Source organism: Astyanax mexicanus, chromosome 15 (assembly GCF_023375975.1).
Source record: "Astyanax mexicanus isolate ESR-SI-001 chromosome 15, AstMex3_surface, whole genome shotgun sequence".
Classification (NCBI taxonomy): Eukaryota; Metazoa; Chordata; class Actinopteri; order Characiformes; family Acestrorhamphidae; genus Astyanax; species Astyanax mexicanus.
In genome coordinates this window covers 41,750,872-41,773,191 of record NC_064422.1, presented here as the reverse complement: position 1 = coordinate 41,773,191, position 22,320 = coordinate 41,750,872, and the positions used below count along the sequence as shown (strand labels likewise).

At 39.1% G+C, this 22,320-nt stretch overlaps 1 protein-coding gene across 2 annotated transcripts in view; it reads left to right on the top strand.

Moving 5' to 3' along the window:
* The first annotated feature begins 20,337 nt into the window (after positions 1-20,337).
* chrm3b (cholinergic receptor, muscarinic 3b) overlaps positions 20,338-22,320 on the top strand; it is a 135,336-nt gene continuing 133,353 nt past the window's right edge. For both annotated transcript variants that reach the window (XM_049464558.1, XM_049464560.1), the window contains exon 1: positions 20,338-20,564. The gene's annotated coding sequence lies outside the window, so the exon portion shown is untranslated. The remainder of the gene's footprint in view (positions 20,565-22,320) is intronic.

Genomic DNA, 22,320 nt, shown 5'->3' with positions numbered 1-22,320 from the left:
GACTGCCGCTTTAACCTGCATTTAAAAGTAATAATGTGTTACTGACTCTAAATTAATCGCAAGCGTTAAAGCTTTTAAGTTGACATTCCTAAAATTAAAAGAACATGAAAAAAGGTACTGTGTAAAGGCTATATAATATTCATAATTTATACTAAATTAGAAGTTTGCAAGCTTATGCAGTTTGTCACCCAGAGTCTTTGTGCCTCTATTAGTTTAGGATAGTTAAGTTTATTAAAGTTACACACTATAATGTGTAAATAATATTAAGAGCACTTATGCTTTCACAAAAAAAAAAAAAAAAAAAAATATATATATATATATATATATATATATATATATATATATATATATATATATATATAAATAATAATAATAATAATAATAATAATAATAATAATAATCAGCAATCTAAACTTGTCAGTGTCAGAAATGGTAATAACTGAAAAAGTGTAATCTGAAGCTATTGCTTATTTTGACTACCCTTTTTAAATTGTATATAGCCATCTTATACAGTCAAATCTTACACATAAATAATACAATTACGAATTTTAATCAAAGTGTTAATCAACATATCAGAGCCCTTCCTATCATAGATAGTACTTAATTCCTCATAATCACACAATCATTGCATAATTTAACCCCTTTAACAGATCCATACATCTATTTTTAAAATTAGTTTTTACTTCTTGTTCCTCTAAGTTCATATGTGCTCTCTTTAATGTTAAACTGCTTTTAGATACAGCTAGAAAGTAAATGTTTTTGTGCTTTGTGCATTAACTGTGCAGTTTGAAGGTTGACTATTCTATCTATTCTTGTCTATCTGCAGTGTGTATGAGAAAATGTTTTAAAAGGACATTGGCTGACGAAAGCTTGAGCATGTGTTTACATGTCTGGCATTATGTAAAGCTAGTAGTTGAGCCATCTGCTAATACTGCAGTCCAGCAGTACAGTCATTACTGTAGCTTAACTTGTTTTTGTTTGTTTTGCTGAACCTTTTTTTAATTATCTGCACTTATGTAAGGATTTCATTTGAACTGAGGCTGTAATAATGCTTGGAATGAGAGTAATGTTGCTGAGACAATCAGAAAGTACAAAAGGATTCTGTTCATGCAGCTTGCCATCAGCTGCCGGAGCCCTGAGAGAGCACAACTGACCTTGCTCTCTCTCTGGGTGGGTACAGTAGATGGTGCTCTTTCCCCTCATCACTCCTAGGGTGATGTTGATCAGCACAAGACTGCGTCTGTGAGCTGCTGTCTCAGAACCGAATCGCTGCGCTTTCCCGGCAATGTCTTAAAATTAAGTGCAAAATTAAACACATCACACCTGCCATGACTCCTCCCTCAATTACGCAGAGTATAATGTTAATAATGTTAATAATAATAATAATAATAATAATAATATGCCCATGGAGAAAGTGTCGCAAGGCACGTAGCGTAGCCATAGTCTTATAATTAATTTAATAATTACCAATGTTTTAAATGAATTATTCTATGCTGGATAATAAATGCTTTCATTTAAATGCTTTAAATGAGGTGCTTCTTACCAAGAAGCCACCCATCACGCACTTATCTTATAATCTTATCCTAACCATGCTCTTGAAAATCTGAAACAGCTTATAAGACTCATAAGTCAACTTCATGGGCCAAAAAAACATAGTGGTCACGGAAAATGCACTCTCGACAATTTCAGCCATTAGCAATATATTTCAATAAGTATTTAATAGTAATAAGTATTTAATAATAATATTTCAACGCTGCCATCTCCAACAACTCCAGCGCAACATTTTATACGTTTATAAGTGGAAACACATTGAACGATTATGTTACGAAGGATGAAGGGGAGGGATGGACGTAAGCGCAGAATATATCATTTATTTAATAAACAAACTGAAACAAACAAACAAACAAACAAACATAAACCAAAGCTTCACTGAAAATAAACAGAAAACAAACACGGGTAAACGCAAGACAAAAATACAAGACTGAACTAACTAAAATAACAAAGATGAGATCTAAGTATAATCAAAACTAAGAAGCCAGTAACTCTAGAAACAAAAACCAACCTGACAGACACACAGCAAGGAATCACACAAAAGACTAGACAAAGAAGACTTGAAACAAAGGGGCTTTTATACATGAGGAGGGAACAGGAAACTGGAAACACCTGAGGATCAATCAAGAGGGGGCGGAGTTACAAATCACTGATGACAGGGTGGGGCTAGGGCGGAGACAGGACCAAAACACAACAGTAAGCACATGGCTGGGAAACACATGACAGGTAAACAGAGGGCAGGAGCACATGGGAACAAATGAGGGAGAAACACAAGACAGACATGGGCTAAGGTGTGACAGATTACTTCAGTAAGCCAATGAAATTGTCTGATTAATTTACTGTTTAATTGTCTGAATCCTTTACTTTATTTTACCCAATAATGGCTTATAACTACAATGTGTGCGTAAAGGATATCTTAGTTGTAATTTCAATGCATCGCCTCTAAGCGTTGCCAAATGACAAAAACACAATACCGGTACATACGTACAAAAAACGTACGCGCACTTTCTAACGTTCAAGTCACATTGAGTAAATGAGGCTCCTGGTGTTGGAGCATCACTAGTAATAGGGGGAGTTCTAATGAGTGGGTTGGGTAATTGATCTTGTAAATTGGGGAGAAAATGGGATAAAATTTTGAAATTAAAAAATAAATAGATAAATAAAGTACAAAAGGAAGATATGGACCAAAGAATAAAGAGCAGCATGCTTTCTGACACAGATTAACAGCTTGATTTACACCTTACTGATTCCTCAACAGATCAGATTGTAAATATGAACAGATGTTTTGGCTCCAGTTCTCTCCCTCTCCAGGTTTGACGAGAACAAAGATAACCTGGGCTCCTCCACCTGTCGACCGGGCCAGGTGAGCTCAGGAGCTGAGGAGTGGGAGTTCTGTCGTTCATGTCGTTCTGACATGAAGACATCTGCTTCCACTGTGAAGCTCTGATTATATACCTGAAAGCTTGTCAGTGAATCTGAAAAAAAAATCACCTGTAAAACGTCTCTCACTGCTCCTGGATTCAACTCTCAGGCACTACCAGGCTTGTTAGCTTTCCACAGAACAAGGGTAGCACATTTTGGAGAAAAAATAAATCTTTAATTGTACATAAAACATTATTTTTACTTAAAATAATATTAAAAGTACATTAATATTATGCTTTCATCAAATGTTTGAAATTAAACTTTGATCATGCTTTTTAAAAAGTACAGTATAGTGTATTTTAAATAAAAATAGGCTACTTTGTACATTTAGTACATTTTTAGATTAATATAATTCAGTATACTTCTAAAATACTTATTTCCAAATATACTTTTGTACATTTTTAGCAAAGTGTGTTAAAAACAGCTGTTACAGTACTTCACTTAAAGTACAATTTATCATGTAACTTTTTAGAAAGTAAATTAAATTACTATATTGGTACAATGTTTTAAGAAATATCTTTAGGTATTACATTAATATAACTGTAAAAATGTATTTCAATGGTCTGTAAATATTCGGTTGCATCTTCTCCAGCATCACAGGAACTATCGTGCAGTTCTAGTGTCTGCTAAATCTCTGTAGGGCATGTTGTTTGGACACACCCATCTTTCTTTGGTTTTGGAGTGTAACTTGGTTTCTTTAAATTTCTTTTATATTTTGCTTGTATTTTCCTTTGGCACTGTTGCGACTTAAAGCCTCCTTATATTATTAGAACAGAGACATCATTCCAAATATTGGTAACATATTATTGGTAAGGCTTACATTTAATGGAACTTACAACAGTAACAAACATTGTTAACTGGTTAAGTAATGTCTCAACTAATTATTAATTGATTATATTAATTATAAGTATTAAAGCCCCGTTGGAACCAAAGTCCTTTGGTGGATTCAAGATCCAAGATTTTTATTGTCACGTCATTAGGGGTGTCACGATTTCGATATTTAATCGAAATTGATCGAAATTATGTCATGGTCTCGAACCACGAAGTTGTGACTTATATAAAAATAATAGTTGTTTTGTCTAGCCTCAAATATGTTAATAGTTTTGGTACCTTAGGGAGAATCTTTCTCTCAGATAAAGTTAATAATATATCTTTATTAAAGAATAAAACTGAAAAAGTCTTAACTGTTATAGTAGGATAGAGTTCAGTTTGTTAAGGCTCTAATTGTTCTATTATTTTGTACATGACTGTTCCTGTATTTTTTGTATTATTTATTTTGTTATGTTGCACATTGCTGTTTTAATATTGCACACTGCTGCTACCAAAAAAAGCTGGCATTACATATATATCTCAATTTAATTATTTACATTTGACCATTAGTGCCTAATGTGGTGTATTACAGATCACTTGTATCACTTTGCATCACTTATATCAAGCCCACCTTTTGAAATAAGATATTGTAAATTTAATGAATCAAACCAATGACTGACCATAGACTAATCTAAAACTGGCATAGGCCTCTCTGCTATAAAAAAAAAAAGAAAAAAGAAAATCAAGAATCAAATTGAATCGTGACCCTAAAATCGGAAATAAAATCGGATCGAGGATTTAGAGAATCGTGACGCCCCTACACGTCACAGAGTACAGGTGTACATCAGGCCCGTAGCCAGCATTGTGATGGGGGGGATCTTTTCCCCCCAAAAGTGGACTTCATTTGGCTCTCTACTCCAATGCCCCCTAAATACACGAGCACACTTCAAACCTTTTAATTTAGACATATTTTATTTATTATAAGTTTGTTGTGAATCTGTTGTTGCTGTCCTTATTTGTTCGACTGTTGCTCCCCACTGTTAACATAAATTTGATATAAATGTAATTGTTACTCAAACTTCCTACATCTGTGATGTGACTTCATTGTCTGTCTCTGTTGCTCACCTCAGTTGTCTGTTGCTTTGTTCCATTGTCTCTGTTGCTGCCCTCCATTGTCTGTCTCTGATGTTGCTGTCCTTTATTGTCTATCTCTCTACTATTGACATAAATAGATAAGAATTACTTCATGAGGTACACTATCGGTATGGTCATTAAAACTTAAACATGAATTAATAATAATATAAATTGAAGTGTTCTGTCTTATCCCTTTCAGCTCGCTGAACTCGGCGCCTGATTGGCTGACAGAGCTCATTTGCATACCGTCTGGTCTGTGAGGGTCTGCTGATTCATTAGATATGCGTGGATTCGTGGAGCGACCAATAATCCGCTTTTAATAATGCGTTAAAGTTGATATTATTTTTTTCTGCCTCATATTATTTCAAGCACTGTTTGGATATATGTGAGAATTACTGGTGACTGGATTGATGGATTTTCTTAAGTTTGGAGGCGTTTTGAAGGTAAGAGTGTGGGGGAAGCGCTGGAGGGGGTTGGGTGTGTGTCTCGAGTGTCCTGAGGTAAACACAAAGCGAAACACAAGCACATTTAAACTCTAAACACAAGTTTCGTAATCCGGAGAGGCAGACTTTCGAATGGTGTATAACATGTCCGCATTCGATCAAATATGGACGTACGAAAAACGCAAATATGAAAATAATATTTCATAACTTTCATAAACCAGGCATATTTCGCCCTAAATGTTTATTTTCTGAAAGGAGATACGGCTAAATAGGCTAGATAACTGAAAAGCTTTAAAATGGCATATTGGGTGTCTATATTGAACCTATAAGTATTCATAAACACAGCCAGATATTAAATATGATATTTTTCTGGCCCGCCGGCGGGCCAGGGCGTGTTAAGAGGTTAACCCCCTTTTTACACCTCTATACTGTATTTTATATATGGCCTTAGGAGCAACAGGCATGTTGAGAGTAAAATACACACTAGCTTGATCGTCAGCATTGCAAAGTGAGTGACTGAATGTTATTGTCACTTAACCTAGATTTCTTAAAAATCATCTAAAATCCAGACTTTGGAGTTATCCCAATAATAACAGTAATAATCCGGTGTTACATGTACAATATACTATTGGGCTAAACTTTCCCATGATTCTTATTCTTTCCACAAGCTAAGAACAGAAATGGGGGAATTACCGCCACCTACTGGATTGGTGTAAAACAGTCTGAACAAAATGTGTAAACATTAACAATTTTTCTTACACGTCACTTCTCTGGGGGCAGGCGGGGGGGTGGCTGAGGGTGGGGTGGGGGGTTCGAACGAACCCTTCGATCCCCCTTGGCTACGGGCCTGTACATGTGAGTGAAAAACTTGGGTGCAGATTCCCACCAATGTGCAGAGAACAATATTTACAAGAAGAGTAATAAAATAAAAATAAAATATAAAATAAGATAAACAGATAGTTTTACAGTATAACGATATACACAATACACTCAATTACAATACACATAATAACTTACACTATAGACAAATATATTGCACGGAAATATGTTAAATATGACTGAATAAGTAAATATACGATGCTATGTAGATATGCAGATATCTAGAGCAGGGGTGTCCAAACTTTTTTTGTTGGGGGCCAGAAGGAGAAATATATTTGAAGTCACGAGCCACACTCAAAATAATGAAATAATGAAATATACCACTTTAAATTATACATTTTCCTGATTATTTCATTTACACACCATTTTACTTGACTTACATTCTTTATCTATCTTTGACAGTGTTGTGTAAACTAAGATTTTTCAAATTGATGTTTAATTTCATGATCTCTTAATATTAAACTCCTTAATTACAGCAACTTTTAGACTCTTTTGGCCTGTTTTTCTGTGCTAAAATGCGCACTCTCTCCTCTTTTAGACTCTTTTACCCCGTTTTTCTGCGCTAGAAATGCGCACCCTCTCCGCTTTTAGACTCTTTGGCCCGTTTGGTGAGGAAATAGTCCAGAGTAAAGTGCAGGTAAGGAATGAGTTGAGTGGGAAGTAATGGGGCCAGAATGCTGTATAATAATAAATATACTCAACTCATTCCTTACCTGCATTTTACTCTCATTTATTCTGTCACCTATGTGAGGCCCCACACCTCATGCACCTTTAGTCGAGCCTCTGGTGAACTGCTGGACCTGAGCTGATGAAGACCCTGACTGCATCGCTATCATCTCCCTCAGCGGGATGATTAATGGCAAATGTCCATTTGCATACCTTTCCACTTCACATGCATGGGTAAACCGCGGGCCACGGATAGAAACGCGATGTGCAATTTAGCGTCCCTGTCAATTAATTTGCTCCCACGGATTCGCCGACCATATAAGCCGAAGCGTCCGCTCCGCTGCCCGAGCTCTCAGCGCTGATAAATGGCCTGCGTGTCAGAGCTTGTTTTGACGTGGGAAAAGAAAAATGAATCAGCTCTGAAATCTGGTTATCTGGCAGCTGGAACGGTAGCCACTCCAGTTCCGGAGTGGAGTAATCTGGCCAGTGTTTTGTTAGCTCAGCTGAGGCGCGGTTAAGTAAATGTATAATGCTAATGGCTTGTGAAGAGTAACTGCTCTGTTCCGCCGCGGCTATGAATAGCCGGAGCTTTCAGAGCGCGTGTACAGTCAATTAGATTAAAAGAGGAAGAATTGAACTGGCAACAAAAAATATAAAAAATCAGCTAGCTATTGAAAACAAGAGCTCCCGAGTGGTGGAACTGTCTGAGCATTAGCCATATTATTAGGAGATTGAGTCAAGTCATAGAGTGGTCGAGAGTGCGTAAATGGCACTGTATTTTCTCTCTCTACAAGTAAGTAGAATGTTCCTGGTGACACGGTGGCTTAGTGGTTAGCACGTTGGCCTTCCAGCACTGGGGTCTGGGGTTCAAGTACCTATCTGGGTGGAGTTTCCATGTTCTCCCAGTGTTTGCGTGGGTTTCCTCTGGGACTCTAGTTTCCTTCCATAGTCCAAAAACATGGAGATCAAACATGGATACTCTAAATGTGTAAGTAAATGTTTGTATAACTGTGTGCCCAGATATGGATTGGCATTCTTTCCTGGGTAACATTCTGTAGTGCCCAATGCAGTCCTCCAGGTGGACGGTTGTTTCCGGTTGGGAGTACGCTGTTTAGTATTGGCTGCTGCTTCTTAGTAGTGTGTGGATGAGTGCTGAGTATGAATGGTTGTGTTTAAATTGTGTAAATTGTAAAGCATCCTTGGGTATCTAGAAATGCACTATATAAGTGAACTTCATTCATTCATTAATTCATTCTTTTCCCAACATCAGTCAGTGAGAAGAAATGACATGAAGAGATGACATGTCTCTCCAAACCATCACTGATCATCAGTAAATTTTACATTTCATTTAAAGGAAATCAAGGGCTCAGAATCTGGAGGAAGAGTGGAGAGAGACACAGTCCAAACTGCTCGAGGTCTAGTGTGAAGTTTCCACCAATCAGTGATGGTTTGGAGAGACATGTCATCTGCTGGTGTTGATCCACTGTGTTTTATTATCAAGTCTAAAGTCAGTGCAGTTTTGTTTTCCCACAAAATCTTACAGCACTTCATATCTTACAGCTTCCCTCTGCTACTGACAACTTTTATGGAGATGCGGATTTCATTTTTCAGCAGGACTTGGCACACTGCCCACACTGACAAAAGTACCAATTAGTAAACCAATTAGTTAATCTTAAAATAGATCAATCTGTGTGTATTACATCTATATAATGTATACATTTCACATTTTTTACTGAATTACGTAAATAAAGTAACTTTTCAATAATATTCTAATTTTTTGAGATGCACCTGTGTATTGAAACATGGACGCTCTAAACTTCCTAACACTTGCCCCCCAATTAGACTTGCCAAAGTTACTTGCTCATTATTTAGGAGTATTTAACCTTCTTCAGTAGGACAGATACTGTGAAGTTTCTTGAGAATAGTCTTGTGATATATTGAGTATCGCAGAATCACAGTATTGTAATATCATCGTTATCATGAGATTCCCTGTGATTCCCACCCCTACCAGATAGCATTGTTTGAGAATCAGCATCAACCGAATAGAATTGGGCCAAATGTTGTTTATACTTAGCAATACTGGGCCGATTCCCATATTATTCTTAGCAACCGGGGCGTTGGCACATAAACCTAATGACCTAATGCCACATAAACATAAATGACGCTAAACCTGGATGTGAGCCGAGCATTTGGACCAGAACTGGGCTGATGCAACCCAACATTTGCAAAGGTTTGACACGAGGATATGTCCCAAATGATTTTAGCTATCATGGTTAAAATGGAGACACTAGTCCAAATATATATTTAATTCTTTATCCCACCACCGAACCTCTCCCTCCTCTTGCTGTTTCCTTTGATGGAAAATATGCAAAAATTCTGATCTGCCTGTTCAGACTGAGTAGTATTGCTGTGAATCAGATTTATTTATTGAAGTGGTATTGAAATCCATTCACACTGCCACACAAATAACGCTACTGTGTGATACTGGGAGTCCTAGCGTCTGAGTGAGAATCGAATAATTGCTAAACTGGTGAATCATAAACCAGAACATAATCTGACTAATGTTAACTAATGTAAACTGCACTGTTTATACTTTATTTACACGAATTCAGTGTGAGTGCACATTACAGGTCTGTGCATCTTTCATTTGTCTCTTAGTTCCTCCAGGTCTCTGAGGATGACACCGATTCCCTCGGCACAGACGTCACACCCCTGATCTATTCACCAAAGACCACGCCCTTACCCAGCATCCTCCAGTAAACATGAATAATGGGAGCAGTGGGGCTTGTGATGAAGAAAAATGAGAAGGGATGAATGTGGTACAGCATTTTAAACACTTTTCTGCAATCACACACACACACACACACACACACACACAGGTACGGCGTGCTGGCGTGTGGGTTTATCAGTGTGCAGAATGATTGTTTGCTGAATTTTCCCAAAGAAATTATGGAAAATATCCTTTTTGAGTTGCTCTAATTTGATACGCCTGTGTGAAGAATAGCCACATGCCAAGGCCTTAATCACAACACCTGCAGAGTGTCACCTGCTGCACACCTTCCTTTTAAAGTGATGGTTATTAATGATAAATGTGCTTTAGTAAGCTACAGTACAAAAAGACGGTCCACATGCATTGTGTCCTATGACTTTTGTCATGTCCTATGGAAGCTGAATTTTCTAGAGGATAATAATCCATTCAACACAACTTCACCATAACCATTTACTAGCTCCTACTCCCCTTGCCAGGAACCTGGGAGTTCTGGTTGATGATCAGCTTTCCTTCACACACAATGTTGCTCAGTTAGCTTGGACTTGCTGCTTTGTGCTTTACAACATCAAATTAGCGACTGTTTCTAATTCAACAGGCCACCAACTTCTGGTACAAACAATGATGATCAAAACAGACCCTTTAAAGATGATTTTTTAATATATTTTTCCAGCATGAGCATCAACAACATTTGTTTCCCTGAGGTCCTCAGAAATCTCCTTTGTCTGTGCCGTGATACAGATATAAAACAGACTCCACCCACTCACGCCTGACTCTAATTTCACCTTCAACTACAACCCCTGGCAAAAAGTATGGAATCACCAGTCTTGGATGAGCACTCCTTCAGACATTTCATTCTGTAAAACAAACTCTGATCAAAAACATGATACAATAATAAGGTCATTCCAAAGTGCAACTTGTTGGCTTTCAGGAACACTCAAAGAAATGAAGAAAAAACATTGTGGACGTCAGTGAATGTTACTTTTATTGACCAACCACAGGGAAAAAAATATGGAATCACTCAATTCTGAGGAAAAAAGTATGGAATCACTCAAATTGAAGGTAGAAAATAGGGACACACCCAGTCAATTTCCTTTCCCTAAATGGACACCTGCCTCAGATTAGATCTGCTCGTTAGTCTGCAGTTAAAAACACCTGCAGTCATGACACTTTAGAGGGCTGCTGGACAAATTAGAGTGGCAAGAACCATGGCTCCAACAAGAGAAATGTCTCTTGAAACAAAAGAGAGGATTGTGAAACTTCTTGAAGAAGGTAACTCTTCACGCATGGGTGCTAAAGATGTGGGCTTTTCACAGTCAGCTGTATCCAAGATATGGACCAAATACAAACAGCATGGAATGGTTGTTAAAGCCAAGCGTACTGGTAGACCGAGAAAGACATCAAAGCGTCAAGACAAGCAACTTAAGGCCATTTGTCTTGAAAACCGAAAAAGTACAACTAAACAGATGAAGCATAAATGGGAAGAAGCTGGAGCCAGTGTATGTGATCGAACCGTAAGAAATCGCCTAAAGGAAATGGGATTTCAATACAGGAAAGCTAAAAGAAAGCCATCATTGACACCTAAACATAAAAGAACAAGACTGCAGTGGGCTAAGGAGAGGCAATCATGGACTGTGGATGACTGGATGAAAGTTATCTTCAGTGATGAGTCAAGAATCTGCATTGGACAAGGTGATGATGCTGGAACTTTTGTTTGGTGCCGTTCCAGTGAGATTTATGAAGAGGCCTGCCTGAAGAAAACAACCAAATTTCCACAGTCCTTGATGATATGGGGCTGCATGTCAGGCAAAGGCACTAGGGAGATGACTGTGGTTAATTCTTCTATCAATGCACAAGTTTACATTACTGTTTGTCACTCATCAAGTCCATGCCTCAGAGACTGAAAGCCGTTATAAAAGCCAAAGGTGGTGCAACTAAATACTAGTGATGTATTTTGAATCATCTTTTGTTTATCTGTTTTTCATGATTCCATACTTTTTTCCTCAGAATTGAGTGATTCCATATTTTTTCCCTGTGGTTGGTCAATAAAAGTAACATTCACTGACTTCCACAATGTTTTTCTTCATTTCTTTGAGTGTTCCTGAAAGCCAACAAGTTGCACTTTGGAATGACCTTATTATTGTATCATGTTTTTGATCAGAGTTTGTTTTACAGAATGAAATGTCTGAAGGAGTGCTCATCCAAGACTGGTGATTCCATACTTTTTGCCAGGGGTTGTAAAGTGGCTCTCACAACGGTCGCCCCAGGACACAACAAACAAGAGTTACCTCTGTTGCACAGCACCCAGATAAGAGCACCTACATGCGTCACAGAGAAAGTTACTATACGATTTTTTTATATGTGTTCCTTTATAGTCTGGATCACTTCAGTATTCATTCACTATGTAGGAAATAAAGAAAAATATTGATTGAAAAGGTACGTCCAAACTTTTGACTGTTTTTTACTTATTTATATATTGTATGTAACGTTTATGTAACGTTTTTGTTTGTAAAAGCCCGTGTTCATCACCTGTCTGTCAGGTTGCTTTCCCACCTGCCTTGTTTGGTTTGGACTTTTTCATTTGGGTTTAAACCAAATTAGCAGGTGTGAACGGTGCCGTGAATCACGGTCTGGACCAAAGAACCAAATCTAGTCCAACCAAAAGAGGTGTTATTCGTCTGGACCAGCTGAAACATGATCCGGTTGGACGTTTCAGATGCTTAAACCAATTACAGTTAGTTGAGTTGGCTCTGCCCACTCACACCTGATTGTCATCCCATTGATTGAAAACACCTGACTCTTAATTTCACCTTCAAATTAAATGCTAATCCAATTTTCTCAATATTCCTCAATAATCCTTAAATGAACAAGTATAATATTTTGTGGCATTTATTTAACTGGGTTCTCTTTATCTACTTTTAGGACATTTGATGATTTTAGAAATCATGTATGATTATTTTTTTTGTCATATTTATGCAGAAAAATAGAAAATTCTAAAGGTTTCACAAACTTTTAAGCAGCACTGTAAGTCTAGCTGGCCTTCAGTGATGGTGCTGAAGGTCGGATGTCTGTCTGATGTGAAGAGCGATGCACCCACAGCATTTCTCTCTCTCTCTCTCTCTCTCTCTCTCTCTTTCTCTCTCTCTCTCTCTCTCTCTCTCTCTCTCTCTTTGACAGACACACTCAGACTCAGCAGTGTTGTCCCTCATCTGACCGACAGGCATCGTTTCTGTAAATATGAATTTTAAATGTGCAGATTAAATGTGCCGGAAAGGTTGACGGCTGACAGAGTCAAATAACACAGGGCTGATATAGTTTGTGATTTGTTATAAAAATGTCTGGATCCTGTTTGGAAATGATGTGCAGTTAGAGCAGTGAGATTATATATTTATATTTGTGTTAAGCAGTCGTATGAGGGTACATGGAGAGTCTTATATATACACTTATAAAAGCAGTTCAGTGCTGAGCTCATATCTTTATATCGTTTTATGATGATAGCTTTTGGGAGCCTTTGCCATTTCAGTAGCTGTTTAGTGTGTGATCAGCTCAGTGATGTCCCTGAGTGAGGCTTATGATGCTATAAATGCTGTAAAATTTTATTGAAATGGGAAATACAACTCAAGTAATTCTCCAATATTGTTCCATTTGGGCCCATTTAGTTTACAGATGCGATAACAAAAACATGGTGACATTTTACACTCATTGGCAAACAGGAGTTCATAATGTTAATTGTAATGGAATGAAGCTCTATACACCAATCAGTTAACAGCTGTTGTGAACTCGTCAAGAGTTAATTACTTGAATTTCTTGTCTCTTAATGTGTTTGAGAGCATCGGTTGCAAAATTGAGAGGTACAGTTGAAATACATGAAGGTCAGTCAATACGGAACATTTTAAGAACTTGGAAAGACCATCAAAATGGTTATGATGATTAAACTGGCACTTATCAGGACCGCCTCAGGAAAAGAAGAGCGAAAGTTTCCTCTGTTGTACAGGATAAGTTCATCAGAGTTACCAGCCTCAGAAACCACAAGTTAACAGCTCCCCAGAAACCTAAATTTGGTCCAGTTGGTTTTCAGTCTGAAGCAATTTTTTGGACGGTTCGGACTTTCAGATCAATTACAGGGAGTTGAGTCTGGCTATCATCACACATTAAACAATAGAAGAACAAAAAGAAGAGATGTCGTGTCAAAATCTGTCTCCCCTTTGTTGTCAGGCACATCACGCTGCAGTATGGGTACAACAGATTACAGTGCTGGTGATTCTGTATCTACTGTAACTGTAGATTAATTACAGAGCAGTACAGGTACAACAGATTACAGTGCTGGTGATTCTGTATCTACTGTAACTGTAGATTAATTACAGAGCAGTACAGGTACAACAGATTACAGTGCTGGTGATTCTGTATCTACTGTAACTGTAGATTAATTACAGAGCATTATGGGTACAACAGATTACAGTGCTGGTGATTCTGTATCTACTGTAACTGTAGATTAATTACAGAGCAGTATGGGTACAACAGATTACAGTGCTGGTGATTCTGTATCTACTGTAACTGTAGATTAATTACAGAGCAGTACGGGTACAACAGATTACAGTGCTGGTGATTCTGTATCTATTGTAACTGTAGATTAATTACAGAGCAGTATGGGTACAACAGATTACAGTGCTGGTGATTCTGTATCTACTGTAACTGTAGATTAATTACAGAGCAGTATGGGTACAACAGATTACAGTGCTGGTGATTCTGTATCTACTGTAACTGTAGATTAATTACAGAGCAGTATGAGTACAACAGATTACAGTGCTGGTGATTCTGTATCTACTTTAACTGTAGATTAATTACAGAGCAGTATGGGTACAACAGATTACAGTGCTGGTGATTCTGTATCTACTTTAACTGTAGATTAATTACAGAGCAGTATGGGTACAACAGATTACAGTGCTGGTGATTCTGTATCTACTGTAACTGTAGATTAATTACAGAGCAGTACGGGTACAACAGATTATGGTGCTGGTGATTCTGTATCTACTTTAACTGTAGATTAATTCCAGAGCAGTATGGGTACAACAGATTACAGTGCTGGTGATTCTGTATCTACTGTAACTGTAGATTAATTACAGAGCATTATGGGTACAACAGATTACAGTGCTGGTGATTCTGTATCTACTTTAACTGTAGATTAATTGCAGAGCAGTATGGGTACAACAGATTACAGTGCTGGTGATTCTGTATCTACTGTAACTGTAGATTAATTACAGAGCAGTATGGGTACAACAGATTACAGTGCTGGTGATTCTGTATCTACTGTAACTGTAGATTAATTACTAGGGGTGTCACGATTCTCTAAATCCTCGATTCGATTTCATTTTCGATTTGAGGGTCACGATTCGATTCAATTCTCGATTTTCTTGTTTTTTTTCTTGTTATTATTTTATGCCTCTTAAAATTTAAATAATATATTTATTATTATTATTATTATTATTTTACTATTATAACTATTATTATTATTATTTATTAAGATATATATGGTAATGCCATCTAGTGACTTTTTTTGGTAGCAACAGTGTGCACTATTAAAACAAGCAGTTTATCAGAGCTGTGTGTGGATGGCTGGTGAAACTGCTCATTACATGAAGCTGCAGTTCTTCATCAAACCACTAGCAGCAGCAGCACAAGCCCCGCTCTCTTCACTCAGTCACTACTTCAGTACAGCCCAGCCACGGGCTACAGAGCTCAGCCAGTCCGTTTTTACTGTTTCTGTAAACAAATAAAGGTTTTAACCCCACTAACCGGATAATACAGCTCACTACAGTTCATCTTTCAGCCCAAGCAGCTAACAGCAGCAGGTTAGAACAGCCGACACGGAGGCACTGCTCGGATTACATTATAAACAGGTCAGTTAGCGCGCTGCTAACCTCAGGATGTTTATAACTACGGAGTTTAGTGGACACACCACGGCCGCCAGGTAAGTCTTTTAAAGGCTACTGAAGACTATTAAAGGCTATTAGAGTGTAACCCCTGGCTCCCAGGGGTTACAAGAGGTTATTGAAAGCATTATTGGGGGGCAGAAATCAGTACAGGCTGGTTAGATAAGTGATGTGGGTATTGTCTTATAAATATTTACACATAACTTATATCTCTCCTGAAAAGCTTTTATTTTAGTCAGAAACACGCTTGTGTTTACTTTATCTGAGAGAAAGATGTTTTTTTAATTCAATGGAAAGCAACAGGTGTAGTCAATTATAAGTTTAAGATTTTTAATCCACCTCACTGTGATCTATAGTCAGTGTTCTCAAGTCACACTGACACACGCATTTCAGCGAGTTCACACGCTCTCACCTGCGCGCACCCACCCCTCCGTTAGATACAGATACAAAACCTGCGCGCCCAACCCCCGCCCCCCCCCTCCCCCGTTGGACAGATAAAAACAGTGATCACACTCCCGCCGACTGCGCTCATGCAGTGGCTATCTCTATTTAAATGAATAGGATGCGCTGTGTTGGTGCCGCGCCATTTGCGTAGCGCGCTGCGCTATTTGCGTAGCGCGCGCGGGAGGGATCGTCGATCCTCTTTTTGACTTCGATACTCGAGATCGTGACCTCATTTCGATTCGATTTCGATAAAATATCGAGATCGTGACACCCCTATTAATTACAGAGCAGTATGAGTACAACAGATTACGGTGCTGGTTATTCTGTATCTACTGTAACTGTAGATTAATTACAGAGCAGTATGAGTACAACAGATTACGGTGCTGGTGATTCTGTATTTGAGGTGGAATAATGAAGAGTGAAGTAACGCTAGGCAGAGTGAAGTACAGAGTGGTAGAGTAAGGTAGAGAGAGGAAGGGCAAGGTGGAGTAAAGTAGATTGAGGTAGATGGAGGTAGCGTGAGGTACAGCATGGTGGAGTGAGGTAGGGTAGGTAGAGTGAGGTGGAGCATGGTAAGGATATAGGTTGATGTAGAGTGGAGGTAAAGTAAGGTGGAGCGAGGTAAAGTGAGGTAGCATAAGTTAAGGTAGGTAGGTTGAGGTGGAGCGATGTGGAGTTTTGCAGAGAGTGGTAGAGTAAGGTAGAGGGAGGTGGAAAGAGGTAGATTAAGGTTTTGTGATGAAGAGTGACGTGGAAGGAGGTAGAAAGTGGGAGATTTTGGTAGAGTGAGGTAAGGTAGGTAGAGGGAGGAAGAGCAAAGTAGAGAGAGAGCTAAGGTAGCTATTTGGAGGTAAATTGAGGCAGCATAAGGGAGAGTGAGGTAGAGTGTGATAGATTGAGGTAGAGGGAGGAAAGGCAAAGTGGAGTGAAATAGAATCAAAGGTAGTTTGTGGTAGAGCATGGTAGAGTGAGGTTGACCAAGGTAAGGTTGGTAGAGTGAGGTGGAGCATGGTAAGGTAGTAAGGTAGATAGGTTAAGGTCGAGTGTACATAGGTGGAGGTAAAGTGAGGTTGAGTAAGGTAGAGCGAGGTAAGGTAGGTTAAGGTGGAGTAAGGTAAAGTGAGGTTGCACAAGGGAGAGTGAGCTAAAGAGTGGTAGAGTGAGGTAGAGTGAGGTAAGGTAGGTAGATTAGGGTGGAGCATGGTATGGCAGAGGGAGGAAAGGCAAGGTGGAGTAATGTAGAGTGTGATAGAGTGAGCTGGAGCATGGTAAGGTAGATAGGTTGAGGTAGAGTGGAGGTAGGTGGAGGTAAAGTAAGGTAGAGTGAGGTAGAGGGAAGCAGAGTTAGGTAGAATGTGGTGGAGAGAAGTTTGTGAGGGTAAATGTTGAAGTCAGGTGTGTTTCACACAGATGGTCAATTATCACTAAATAAAGCCTGAAATCACAGAACTAGCCCCAACAAAAAAACACAGCAGGACCAGATCCCTCCCTCCCTCCCTCCCTCCCTCCCTCCCTCTCTCTCTCTCTCTCCTGTAGATAAACACACTGCGCTGCACAGCTGCTATTTCACTCTGCTGGTGGTCTTTCACTGCTGCTGTGTTTTCACACATTCTTCCTCTAATTTCTGTTTTGGCAGGATTGATCTATCGCTCAATTCTGTGATGTAATGGCTTGATTAGGGGAGACTTATGTAAGAACATGACCTCATTGTGAAATCACAACTATGACCTACAGAAGAGTCTTTTTACATCAGATAAGACTTTTGTAAACATGCAAAAAAAAAAAAAAACAGATCAGAATTTGTCAAATGTGTAATAACACAAGTATTTGATAATTATTTCAATATTATTTTTATGATCATTTATTAATTTTAATTTATTTTCTATGCCTTTATTTTATGTATTTAGAATGTTATTTAAATATAAAAACATATAAATGAAGAGACCACTTCAGTTTCTAAACCAGTTTCTCTGATTTTGCTATTTATAGCTTTATGTTTGAGTAAAATGAACATTGTTTTTTATTCTATAAACTACAGACAGCATTTCTACCAAATTCCAAATCAAAATATTGTCATTTATTTACAGGAAATGAGAAATATTTTGAGCATTTATTTACAGGAAATAAGAAATGGCTGAAATAACAAAAAAGATGCAGAGCTTTCAGACCTCAAATAATGCAAAGAAAACAAGTTCATATTCATAAAGCTTTAAGAGTTCAGAAATCAATATTTGGTGGAATAATCCTGTTTTATAATCACAGTTTTTTTCATGCATGTTGGCATCATGTTCTCCTCCACCAGTCTTACACACTGCTTTTGGATAACTTTATGCTGCTTTACTCCTGGTGCAAAAATTCAAGCAGTTCAGTTTGGTGGTTTGATGGTTTGTGATCATCCATCTTTCTCTTGATTATATTCCAGAGGTTTTCAAATTGGTAAAATCAAAGAAACACATCATTTTTAAGTGCTCTCTTAGTTTTTTACAGAGCTGTTTGAGTATGCTTTGTTGGTATTTTTGTGTGTGGTTCAGCCTTTTCCCTAAAAAAAGTGGGAAAAATACATGTATTTAATTCCCAAAAAATTATTTATTTTGGGAATTAATGAAACCCATGATTGTTTTTCAGTATTTCGTCATTGGACAAATGTTTAATTTTTTGGGGGGTCAATTTCAGTTGAAAAAAAAATGCATTTACGCGAATCTCTAGATTTAAATAACTGTAAATTACCTGAAATTAAATCTACATCATTAGACTAATTCGATTAGATAATAATATATACAGTAAAAACTACAGCTTATTTAAAATCTGTGTGGTTTTAAATACACTGCATCTACTCCTCTCTCTCTCTCAGTGCTGAGGGTCTCGCTGTGCAGAGATGGATGTTACTGGTGGTCTAGTCATTAAAGTACAGTTCTGATAAAAGAAGATCTACCAGCCTTCTGCACCTGAGCCCAGTGTACCACTCTCCTCACACACACACTTTCTCTCTCTCTCTCTCTCTCTCTCTCTCTCTCTCTCTCTCTCTCTCTCTCTCTCTCTCTCACACACACACAAAACATCAATATCAGTTGAGTAATAATACGCATAGTTCAGAATGTCACTCTGAGACGGGATAATGAAATGAATAAATAATTCAGCCTAATCTAATAAACAGAGCAGGTATTATTCTGTCTTCAGGTCAATATTAATCTAATGTGTCTTTTGTGTCTCAGCATAGTTTAGTGTTTCAATTGCATATAAAAATCTGAATAACAATACATTTTAAACAATACAATATTTACTCTGAATAAACACATTATTAGATAGATAGATCACTAGATTAGACCAGTCAGTATGTGGTGTTCACCATTTAGTATCTGCTCTCACCACTCAGTATGCGGTGCTCACCCTTTGGTATCTGATGCTTACTACTCATGCAGTACTTACCCTTTAGAATCTGGTGCTCCACTCAGTATGTGGTGCACACCCCTTAGTATCTGGTGCTCACCCCTTATGCGGTGCTCACCTCTCAGTATGCGGTGCCCACCACTTATGCATTGCTCACCATTTAGCATCTGGTGCTCACCACATATGTGTTGCTCACCACTCAGTATGTGGTGCTCACCCTTTAGAATCTGGTGCTCTGTGCTGGTACGTGAGTAACCAATGGTTTAGGATGTAGGGTATAGGCTGTGGGGTATGGGGTTTGGGGTGTAGGCTGAAGGGTATAAGGTGTAGGGTATAGGGTGTAAGGTATAGGGTTTAGGGCATGTGGTATAGGCTGTAGGGTATAGGGTACATGTATAGGGTGTAGGGTATAGGCTGTAGGGTATAGGGCGTAGGGTATATGTATAGGGTGTAGGGTATAGGGTACATGTATAGGGTATAGGCTGTAGGGTTTAGAGTATAGGCTGTAGGGTACAGAGTGTAAGGTTTTGTAGGTTATAGGGTGTAGGATGTAGGATGTAGGGTATAGGGCATACGGTATAGGCTGTAGGGTATAGGGTATATGTATAGGGTATAGGCTGTAGGGTTTAGGGTATAGGCTGTATGGTATAGAGTGTAGGGTGTTGTAGGTTATAGGGTGTAGGATGTAGGGTATAGGTATAGGGTGTAGGGTATAGGGTAGGGTATAGGCAGCATCCCTTCTGCATGGAACGCGTCCACCGTTTCTCCCGAGCACCGTTACAGTTACGCAGTGAAACGGGAGTGTGACGGGCCGCGAGGGCGGAGTGGAGGAGGGGGCGGGGCTTGGGACGGTGCAGCCCTGGAGCGGGGCGCGCGCTGCGGGCTCCGGCAGAGTGAGCGCGTGTCTCCGGGGCTCCCGCTGGTACCGGAACAGTAGCAGCAGCAGCAGCAGCAGCAGTAGCTCCCCGCGCGCGCACCGCGCTAAGGAGTTTACCTGGAAACAGCCGGTCAAGCACCGCGCACCTGTGCACGCGCCTCGAGGAGCGCACGAGTGGAGAGAGAGAGGGGTACAGCGGAGTGTCCCGGCAGGTGACTCGGATAACGCCACGCGGACTCCGCGCGCTCCCCAAGGTATTGCAGTGTTATTTACCCCGCAATTACCGAACACACTTAACCTACTGTCTCTCAGTTCAGCTATTCTGCAGAGTATGTAAGAGTGTTTGTGTGTCTGTGAGAGAGAGAGAGAGAGAGAGAGAGAGAGAGAGAGTGTGTGACAGTTTGAGATTGTATTTGTGTGTGTGTTTGTATATGACAGAGAACGTGTGTGTTTGACACAGAGAGAGAGAGAGAGAGAGAGAGAGAGAGAGTGAGCGAGCGAGAGAGTAAGTGTGTGTGTGAGGAAGAGAGTGTATGTTTTTTTGGTAAAGTGTGTTTTTTGTAAGAATGTGTGTGTGAGAGAGGGAGAGCGAGAGCGAGAGAGTGTGTGTTTTTGTAAGAATGTGTGTGTGAGAGAGGTAGAGAGAGAGAGAGAGTTTATTTGTGTGAGAACTTGTGTGTGTGTGTGTAAAATAAATAGTGTGTGTATGTGTGAGTGTGATAGTGTGTGTGTGTGTGTGTGTGTGTGAGAGAGAGAGAGAGATCTAATAGAGAGATAATTTACTGAATATAATCTACACAGATATCCAGTAAATTACAATGGTAATTAATGTTTAATTTGCCTAAGTGTATTGCATATGTATATGTGAACATACACACACACTATCTGTGTGACAAAGTGTGTGTTTGAGTGTGTATTTGTGTGTAAGAATGTGTGTGTGTTTGTGTGTATGAGAAAAAGAATGTTTGTGTTTGTATGAGAGTGTGTGTGAGAAAGATGTAGTGTGTGTGTGTGTGTGTGTGTGTGAGTGTGTGAGAGAGCGAGAGTGTGTGTGTGTGTGAGAGAGAAGGTGTGTGAGAGAGAGTGTGTGTGAATGGAAGATCGAGAGAGCGAGTGCGTGAGTGTGTGTGTGAATGAGAGAGAGAGAGAGAGAGAGAGAGAGAGAGTGTGTGTGTGAGAATGTGTGTGTATAAGAGATATGTGTGTAAGAGAGTGTATCTGTGTGAGTGTGTGTGTGAATGAGAGAGAGAGAGTGTGTGTGTGAGAATGTGTATGTATAAGAGATGTGTGTGTGTGTAAGAGAGTGTATCTGTTTGGGAGCGTGTGTAAGAGAGAGAGTCTGTGTGTATATATGAGAGAGTGAGAGTGTGTGTGTAAGAGAGAAAGTCTGTGTGTATATATGAGAGAGTGAGTGTGTGTGTATATATGAGAGAGTGAGAGTGTGTGTGTAAGAGAGAGAGTCTGTGTGTATATATGAGAGAGTGTGTTTTGTGTGTGTATGAGAGAGAGTCTGTGTGTATATATGAGAGAGTGAGAGTGTGTGTGTAAGAGAGAGAGTGTGTGTGTATATATGAGAGAGTGTGTTTTGTGTGTGTATGAGAGAGAGTCTGTGTGTATATATGAGAGAGTGAAAGTGTGTGTGTAAGAGAGAGAGTGTGTGTGTATATATGAGAGAGTGTGTTTTGTGTGTGTATGAGAGAGAGTCTGTGTGTATATATGAGAGAGTGTGTTTTGTGTGTGTATGAGAGAGAGTGTGTGTGTATATATGAGAGAGTGTGTTTTGTGTGTGTATGAGAGAGAGTCTGTGTGTATATATGAGAGAGTGTGTTTTGTGTGTGTATGAGAGAGAGAGTGTGTTATTGTGTGTGTGAGAGGGATAGTGAGTGTGTGTGTGTGTATGTATGAGGGAGAGTGTTTGAGTGTGTGTGTATGAGAGAATGTGTGTTAGAGAGAGTGTGTGTATGGAAGAGCGAGAGAATGTGTGTGTGTTCATGTGTGTAAGAGAGTGTG